We start from the raw sequence: 8,855 nt of genomic DNA, 5'->3' as shown, positions 1-8,855 counted from the left end.
GCATTAACTTGGAAACTTTATGGCCTTAAGACAGTAACTGTGTAACCAAATAAACCCCCTTTATAAAAACTAATCCATTTCTGGTGTTCTGCATTCTGGCAGCATTAGCAAACTGGAAAAGATGGAGATATAAATCTGTGAGTCATACTTTTACCAGTGAAGGTTAAAGCTAAAAGACTGGATAAAAGAGATCATCAAGGGAGTGTGTGGGGATAAAGAAGAGAAGAGGTTCTAAGCACTCCTACTTTTAGAGGAATTGCAAAAAAAGACAAGAAGGACTAGGAAAGTAAGAGGAAACCAAGAGTGGGACATTTGTCTCATTGAAGAAACTGATTGCTGCAGTGACAGTTTTAGCAGCTACGAATGAGTTAGGGATTTTGCAAGTTGAAGAAAAAGAATAGAATGAGAAGTTATGCCACAGGATTTATTTCCCACACAGTTGATTGAAGTCAATAGTAACAAAAGAGATTGTTCATCTACTGTTGAACTTTTCTAGGATTATTGAGAGGGAATGATTCAAGTTCATTTACATATTCAGGACTTGTAGAGTTAGTTCCAAGCCTTTTGAGAATTACCCCATGGGTTAGAAATTTCTATACTTTTATGAGAAAATTGCAACCCTCTCAGAGTCCGTGGAGGATATCAGTTATCCACAAGCAGTTTAAGGTGGGAATTTCTCTGCAGCATGTCTGCAGCATGTGATCAGAAGTTGAATGGAAAGATTTAAGACATGATTCCTCTTTGGTCTGTGCTTTCTGTGATCTTAGAGAAAGTGTTTTAGCCACCATGGTATCACACAGTCTTGTTGTAAGCAATCAGTAAATAGTTATTAAATGGATTAACTGGTTAAAATTAATAATTAGTTATTGATTGTTTATTACATTCTAGGACTTCATAATATAAAAATGCCTGAAATACAATCTTAATTTACTTTTTAACTGTTTGTTCCTCACAACAATCCTATGAGATAGATGTTATTAACCTTTTTTGGTAGATGAAAAAACTGAAGCTTAGTTAAATTAAGCATTTTGTCCAAGCAGTTAAACAGCAAATTTGTGATTTGAACCTAGAACCTTCTGGTTCAAAGTCATGATACCATGTTATTTCCATTAACAAAGTTTAGACAATTAAATATCTGAGTTTCAAACTTGCAGTGTATTAAAAGATACCTATCAGTATGAGAAATAGTACTATTTCATTTTTGTTGCAAAGTATATGAAGTAAGAAGTGAAAGTTCCTCCTTTCCAATTCTATTCCTTAGAGTTTGTTATGTTGAGGTTATAGTTCTTTGCATATCATTCTAGGCAAAAAAAAAAAAAAAAAAAAAAGTGTCTCTCTCTCAGAATACACATATTTAAGTTTTATTGTTTGGTTTTTGACCAAAAATTGATTGTACTAAAGATAGTGCTCTGTATCTTGCTTTTTACACCAAAGACTGTGGACACAATTTAGTGTAAATATCCCATGTATGTATACATCTACTTAATTTATTTTAGTGGCTACATTGTGTTACATTGCATAGTTATATTGCATTTATGTTATGTTGCATGTATTTTACCATTCTCTTATTTATAGATTTTTGATTTCTTTTTTTCATCAATATCTCTTTTATTTTTGCAATGCCAATTAAATAAGTCCTTTCTGGTAGAGTTATAGTTAAATCTGCTTCCTGAAGAGTGGAAAAAATTGCCAAAAAAATTGTCTACTTACTGTGTTACTTCAAAATGCCCCCTTCTTTTTTTATATTAATGCTTTGCTACACAGCTTTAAAGAAAACAAGTTCTTCAATTATTTTTCCCTTTTCAGACAACTTTCAATAGACTGCTTTGAAACAGATTAATGATAAATCTAAAACTTGGCTACTCAAACTGTAGTCTGTGGCCCAGCCCCGTGACATCAACAAGGAGCTTGTTGAAAATGCAGAATTTCAGACCCTATCCCTATCGGCTGAATGAGAATCTACATATTAACAACATTCCCAATTGACTCATATGTATGTCAATTTTTTAAGAAGAACTGATCAATGCATATTTGATTCAAGGGTACTTTAGGTATCAAAGATCTAAATGCATCAGCTTGCTGTCTCTTATCCAGAATACCTTGGGCAGCTGACAATAATATTTAACCTTAATGGAGCTATAGCTGAACCAAGGAGAAACAGTTTATAATTAACTTATGTCTGCATCTGACTTATTCCAAAGACAAATATAAGGGCTAAAATTAGATTTTTTAAAAATTCTTTTTAGGATTGCCAATTCTCTCCCTGATTAGCATGCAGCCAACTCTCAAAGAATGGTCCATGAACCCTGGGGTGTCCTGGAGACCTTTTTAAAGTCTGCAAGGTCAAAATCATTTTCATAATAATACTAAATTGTTCTTTACCCTTTTCACTGTGTTGATATTTGCACTGATAGTACAAAAGCAACGGTAGACATTACTGCTGGTGCCTTAACATGAACCAAGACAGTGACACCAAACTGTATTGTCATTGTATTCTTAACCTCCATACACTTGCAGTCAAAGATACCAAACTGTATTGTCATTGTATTCTTAACCTGCATACACTTGCAGTTAAAAAAAAAAAGAGCCAATTTCATTTGAGTGTCAACAATGAAGCAGTGAAAATTATTAGTTTATTAAATCTAGACCCTTGAATGCACATCTTTTTTTATTATCCTGCTTGGTGAAATGTGGAGTATGCATAGAGCACCACTGCCTGCCTATCAGGTATGACTGTTATCTTGAGGAAAAGCACATGTGTGATCATTTCAGTTGCAAACTGAACTAGCCACTTTTTTCATGAAGTGTTAGTCTTCCTTAAAAGAACAACTGACAGTATTTGAGCTAATGATAAAATGTGAACTTTCAAGAGAATATTGGAATTTGGGGATCCACTATGGGCTTGACAACTTCCCAATAAATACAGACTTTCCTGATGAAATGAGTGGTGATATTAACAAATATAATTTTTAAAATATTGTATAATGAAATATGTCAGTATTTGGAATATTTGCCCAACTTAGTGTACTAATATTTTCCAAATGATCAATGCATGCTATTACAAAAACATTCATGCATAAAAGATTCATTCAAAGTGAAAGGTAAAGCTACGGATTTTTAAACTAGATTTACCTAGAACTTTGCTGTAAGAGTTTAAAAAGTTTATTGATATAGTTTCAGATTCATCACTGTAACTAACCTTTTAGAAATTACCACTTGTTTAGTTTTTGGTATACTATAAAACAAAAATCCGCAATTATCTGAAAAGGCTATTAGAATAGAATACTCCCTTTTATTCAGCTACATATCTGTTTGAAGCCAGATTTTTTATTATTTCAACCAAAACAATAGATGACACCAAAATGAATGCAAAAGGTGATACGTGATACAGCTTTTTTCATTAAATCAGATATTAAAGAGATTTATGAAAATGTAAACCAGTACCATTCTCCTCAATAAATTTTTTGTTTTGGAAAATATGGGTTTTTAAAAAATAAAAATGTTTTTCAAGTTAACATACAATGGGTTTATTATTTTTAAATGAATTAATAAATAAATATTTTAAAACATTTCTCAGCTTTAATTTTTAATGGGGTACAATATCAAAGGATAAAATGATATACTGGTAAGTGGCTCTCCAAATAAATAAGTCCCAATATGTAGCATTTATCAATTTCTGTGATGTAAATATTGTGTGCCATGGCCAATTTCAATCTACCAACACTGAATGTAGAGTTGGGAAGAAATGTGTTAGAATCAGCTCTTGCAAGCTTGTATGAGTCAGAGATAATTCCTAAAAATTATCTTTGGGGTCCTTGATAACTTTTAGGAATGAAAAGGGGTCCTGAGAATTAGTGTAAACTAATGGTTTATTAGGAATGTCTAAATTTAACAGAATATAATTTTTAATTTTTTTGGTAATTACAATTCCATGTCTTTTTTTTCACAGTCAGCATATAAATTTGTATATTTAATAGAATTAAATATTTTAATGAAAATTATGAAAACATTGATCCTACTTAATGTAATGCATTTATTGAAGATTAGAAAAATAGTTCAAGGTAAAATTAGAAATAAGTATAAATTAATAATGGAAGTGGTTGGAAAGTACACATGGACAATTAACCTCACTATTTTTTGATTGACCATAGTTACTTTCCTTTGGGTCAACATTACTCTACACATTATTAAGGACTTTAATTTTAAATACTTGAGATAACGTATATATTTGCCTACACTAAACGTATATATTTGTAAGTCATCTACAGCATGGACTCTGAAGGTGAAAATAGGTCATTGGAGATATATATATATATATATATACACGCACACACACTCACCTATTTACAGTATATGAATATGCATAGGTAAACCTTTTTCTAATGAAAAATATTTATTATTTGCTGAAAAAGATTAACCCCAAATATTCTGTGTTGAGTAGGATCCACACCTATATATCTGTATAATAAATATAGGAGGTTTTATTTTAAAGTTGTGGTCATATTGATTTTAGTCACTTTGAGCTCTTCTGTCTTTCATATTCCAGAAACCATGGTTACTGAAATAATGAGAGTGAATCCTAATGCTAATTTTCTTTATTTGTAACAATAAGGATTTATGAGTATAGTGTGAAGTCACTTAAAGCTCAATACTCATATGAAATTTATTGGATTGCTTTTACAGGGGTTTTGAAATCTCTAAAATAGGCAAATAATTCAATCTTCAGAGTTTGTCTTAATACTCAATGTTAATCTATTTTAAAAAGTCTTTTAAATACAGTATCATTCAAATGAGTGATACCAGATGAAATAATTATTTTGCTTAAGAGTTTTTCAAGTTTCTAGTTTAGGTGTTTCAGTCATCATACATTTAATGTATATTTTTTAAAGTAAGTGTTTCACTTAGCAAAATGAGCCTAAAAGAATTTTGATGCTATATGCAGCCTACCAAAGACTAGTGAATTATGTTTTCATTGCTTATCTGATCTGTTTTTATATCTTTTGACAGAGAACTAAGAATAACCCCCCCAAAAGATATGTGAATCTGGCCTCCAAATGAATAAATAGTGTTTCAGGGTCTTTTGTTCTTTTTTCAGCATAACTAGATTTCTAGTCCTTTGCTACGTATGAGGGGGTACTCTGCATAAATGCTTTAGATGGTTTGATATATCATGGAAATAACTTAGAGGTCTTAGAGAATAGGGAATCAAAGAGAGAAACATTAATCAGCTTTTGTCAGAGTAGGGTAAAAGACGAAAAAGAACTTGTTATCAAGAATAAGAACCATTCCTGACATTGCTTATCTCTGAGTTGCAGAAATGCTCTGTGGTGATGCAAAAACATATGTGAAGAAGCAACAGATTAATAAATATTTAGTTAAACCTCTACATCTCTGGTAATGACTATAGGGTTAAATTGATTTGAGTTTCACTCGACTCTTTTCTAGTTATAAATCCTACGTATACGTTAGAGCAAGATTCCAAAGGCTAAATTACTAATAACTCTATACTGGGAATATTATGGGTCTATCAAATGACGTTTCTCTTAAGAGTTGCCAAATATATTGATAGACATAAAAGAAACTTCAATTATTTAAAGTGAGTTTGTTAAATGACAAGAGAACTTTTATGTGATTATCAAGTTTTCAAGTTATTCCTAATCAGCTCCATATAGAAATTCAGCCCAACTTTTTAATATCGCATGTGGAATGCTAATGTAGATAAGGCAGAGAGACTTGAGGGACTTTTGCCTGAGTGAACTCCATGATATCCCTAACTTTGCTTTTCCCTCAACATACTGCTGATGACAGACCTAATTATGCATTCGAGAACTCTCAACAAATTATTTGCAGATCCTTGGAATCTGCAAACATTCAGAGGCAAGCATTCTAAGTCTTCTTAATAATATAAAAGTGAGGGCAGTGGGAAGACTCTTTTAGAAGGATTGTATCAGAACTGAGAGCAGAGCCTCAGAGAGTGGTATGATAGCCCTGAAAAATTAACCTTAACTGTGCCCCGAGGTAGTTTCTTGGGGTTACATAGTACCTTGTCAAACAAGTTAAAATAATGATATGTGTTAACCAGAGAACTTGATGTTACACTCAAAGACTTTATCTTAAAAGGTTGACTTCTTAAAGCACTCAAGAGACTAGAACAAACAAGATTAGGAACAGACTCTGTTCTTGTTCAGATGATAGGGTGCATGTGTTTATATAAAGTGCATTTTATAAAAAGTTAGGAGTTTGGCGGTCTGGATTAAAAGATCTAGAATTTCCATTATCCAGGTAACTGAATTCTAGTTCATGACACTTGAGATTCAACTGTCAAGATGGAAAGAGCACAGAGAACATTTGGGCCTATTCTGACTTAATACACAAGTTGAGCTTAAAAACCCCCAAATGCCTTTTTTAAACTTGTTACTATAAGAAAGTAAGGAAAAAAGGAGAGAAAGGAAGAAAAATAAAGAGGGAAGGAAAGAAAGAGCATGAAGGAAAGAAAGACAGAAATGAAGAAAGACAGAAAGAACTTAAAACACCAGAGAAATACTGTTTCTGTATTCTGGAAAATACGCGTTTTTTTTCCTCTAAAAAAATCTTGCAGTGAAAATCTTGGCACATAAGTTAGTATCTCCCTTAATGTTTTAGAGGGAGTATTAACATTGATTCCAGTTTACTACAAATACCAATATCTTATTTTTAATAAGTATTTTTTCAGAATTATTTAATGAATGCTGTAAGATATAAAGAAAACTTAAAATTATTAAAATAAAAACATCTATGCCTGAGGATAGAATTTAATGTCACTCCTGCCCCCTGAATTTATAACCACAAAAATTTCTGGAAAATGTTCTTTAACTTTGCAAAGAAATAATGGAGTCAACTGTACTTTCATGGTTTCATAAGAAATTCCAAGAATAGAGTTTGAGCTATGACTCCTTTTGGCTAATGTCTGCTAATCTAAGTGCAACATTTTTTTTTCTTAAATGTCTTTGTGTCCTATACATACCCACTTACATTTTAAATGGTCCATCTGGGTAAAGTCAAGCAGACTCAAAGCCTCTTAACTTAATGTAGAGTGCCCAAATGTTCAAATAAGGCAGTGACAAAGCCCTTTGGGAAGGGCAAAATTCTACCTAGAAAACCTTGCTAATTAGCCTGTGGTCAGAAAAGAAGAGGAACTTCAGAGGCTCCATGTGTGAATAAATTTTCTAGATAAATAATTGGTCCTTGGCCTCAGAATGCCAGAAGAAAGCCCTAAGATTTTAGTGGAAAATATACATGTAAGCTAAAATATATTTTCAAACATGAGCAAATATTAATCTCTCTTTTCTTTCTCTCTTTATATCCCTAAATCCTAGGGTTTCTGATAATAATGTAGACATACAGGGGCAGAATTTTAACTACTCATGGGGAATGTAGCCATTAAATTTTCCACAAAGTTGTGACTGATATACTCCTTCACCTGTATCATGGACTGGGCAGTAGCTTCCAGGTAGCTCTTGACTGGCATTTTCAGTGTCTCCTAGAATAGTATATTTGAATATAATCCTTTACACAAAACTGGAGCCACAAAGGCTGTTATTACTGGCAGGCAGTTATTGGTTTACTGGGGAGGTAGTTTAGCAAACATCATTCAATTAGAATCATGTTCCTGGGAAATGGTGTCATAAAAATAAATTTTGTTGCTTTCATCAAATGTTTAAAGTCATTTTTTCCTTAAGGTTAAAATTTTTAGATGTAAATTTGATATTTGTCTATTGTAAATATTTAAAACTGCTTGGACTCAGATAGGAAACTACAGTTTATGTGTTCTTTAGGGATAACCACTATCCCCCATTCTATATGACTTTAATGATCTACAAATTGAATTTTGGTATGGGATTTAGAGAGCTGAGAGGCTCTGTACTATCTGTAGTCATGACATTTAATTACCTATTCCAAATGATAGTCTGTTTCTACTATTATAAAATTGTCTGACACTTATAATTCTCAAGACATAGATTTCCATTTTGTTAAAAAGATATTTAAGTTAAAGATTATGTAAAAATACACATAGCATAATTGAAAGTTGAATTTGTATCTCAAAAGTCAGTCTCAATAATGAACACAATATTTACTATCTTTATAAATAATTCCTTGCATTTGGTTAGTATTTTTATGGTATTTTACAGTTTTCAAGAGTCACCTGTGCTTGCTTTGGCAGCACGTATACTAAAATTGGAATGATACAGAGGTGACTAGCATGACCCCTGTGCAAGGATGACACTCAAATATGTGAAGTGTTCCGTATTAATGTAAGGTGTTGATAATAGGGTGGTGTATGGAAATCCTGTATATGATGCATGACAGTTCTTTAAACCCACTTCTCTAAAATAAAGGGGGGAGGGCACTTGAATGCACCATCTCATTTGACACCAGGCAGAGTAAGTGGTGCTTATCTCTACTTCACAGAGCAGGAGATTGAGGCTTACAAATGCTTGATAATGGACCCTGAATTTCAGTTAGTTAATGAAGTTCTTGAGAAATAAAGAAGTTTAAGTCAATAAAAATGGCTAAATAAACCAATTTTGGGGTGATTTTAAACTGCTTCTGTCCTGAAGAAACCTTTGTTTCTTCTACCAAATGTTGGAAGACTATTTGTAATACTAAGGAAATAAAAATTTAAAAAAGAATGAAAGAACCTCCTTCTCCCGTTCCCCTCAAAAGATATCAGGAGCAGCTACTAATATTTTGTGTGATTTTATTTTGTGTATGACTATTAAACTCTTCTTGTCCAAACACGTAGTATTCCAAAGATACCCACAGGACTTTATTTATGTAATCAGTTGAATGAGCCCAGCTATGGCAGGTACCCTTTA

At 32.4% G+C, this 8,855-nt stretch overlaps 1 non-coding gene across 1 annotated transcript; it reads left to right on the top strand.

Annotated features, from left to right (window-relative positions):
• Positions 1–8,184: 8,184 nt before the first annotated feature.
• Positions 8,185–8,291, top strand: LOC119530676. The gene has a single exon (XR_005216072.1). It is a non-coding gene; the product is annotated as a U6 spliceosomal RNA (small nuclear RNA).
• The last annotated feature ends 564 nt before the right edge of the window (positions 8,292–8,855 follow it).

The sequence above is a fragment of the Choloepus didactylus genome, chromosome 3, assembly GCF_015220235.1.
Source record: "Choloepus didactylus isolate mChoDid1 chromosome 3, mChoDid1.pri, whole genome shotgun sequence".
In the NCBI taxonomy this organism is placed as follows: Eukaryota; Metazoa; Chordata; class Mammalia; order Pilosa; family Megalonychidae; genus Choloepus; species Choloepus didactylus.
This window is presented reverse-complemented; position numbering and strand designations above follow the sequence as displayed.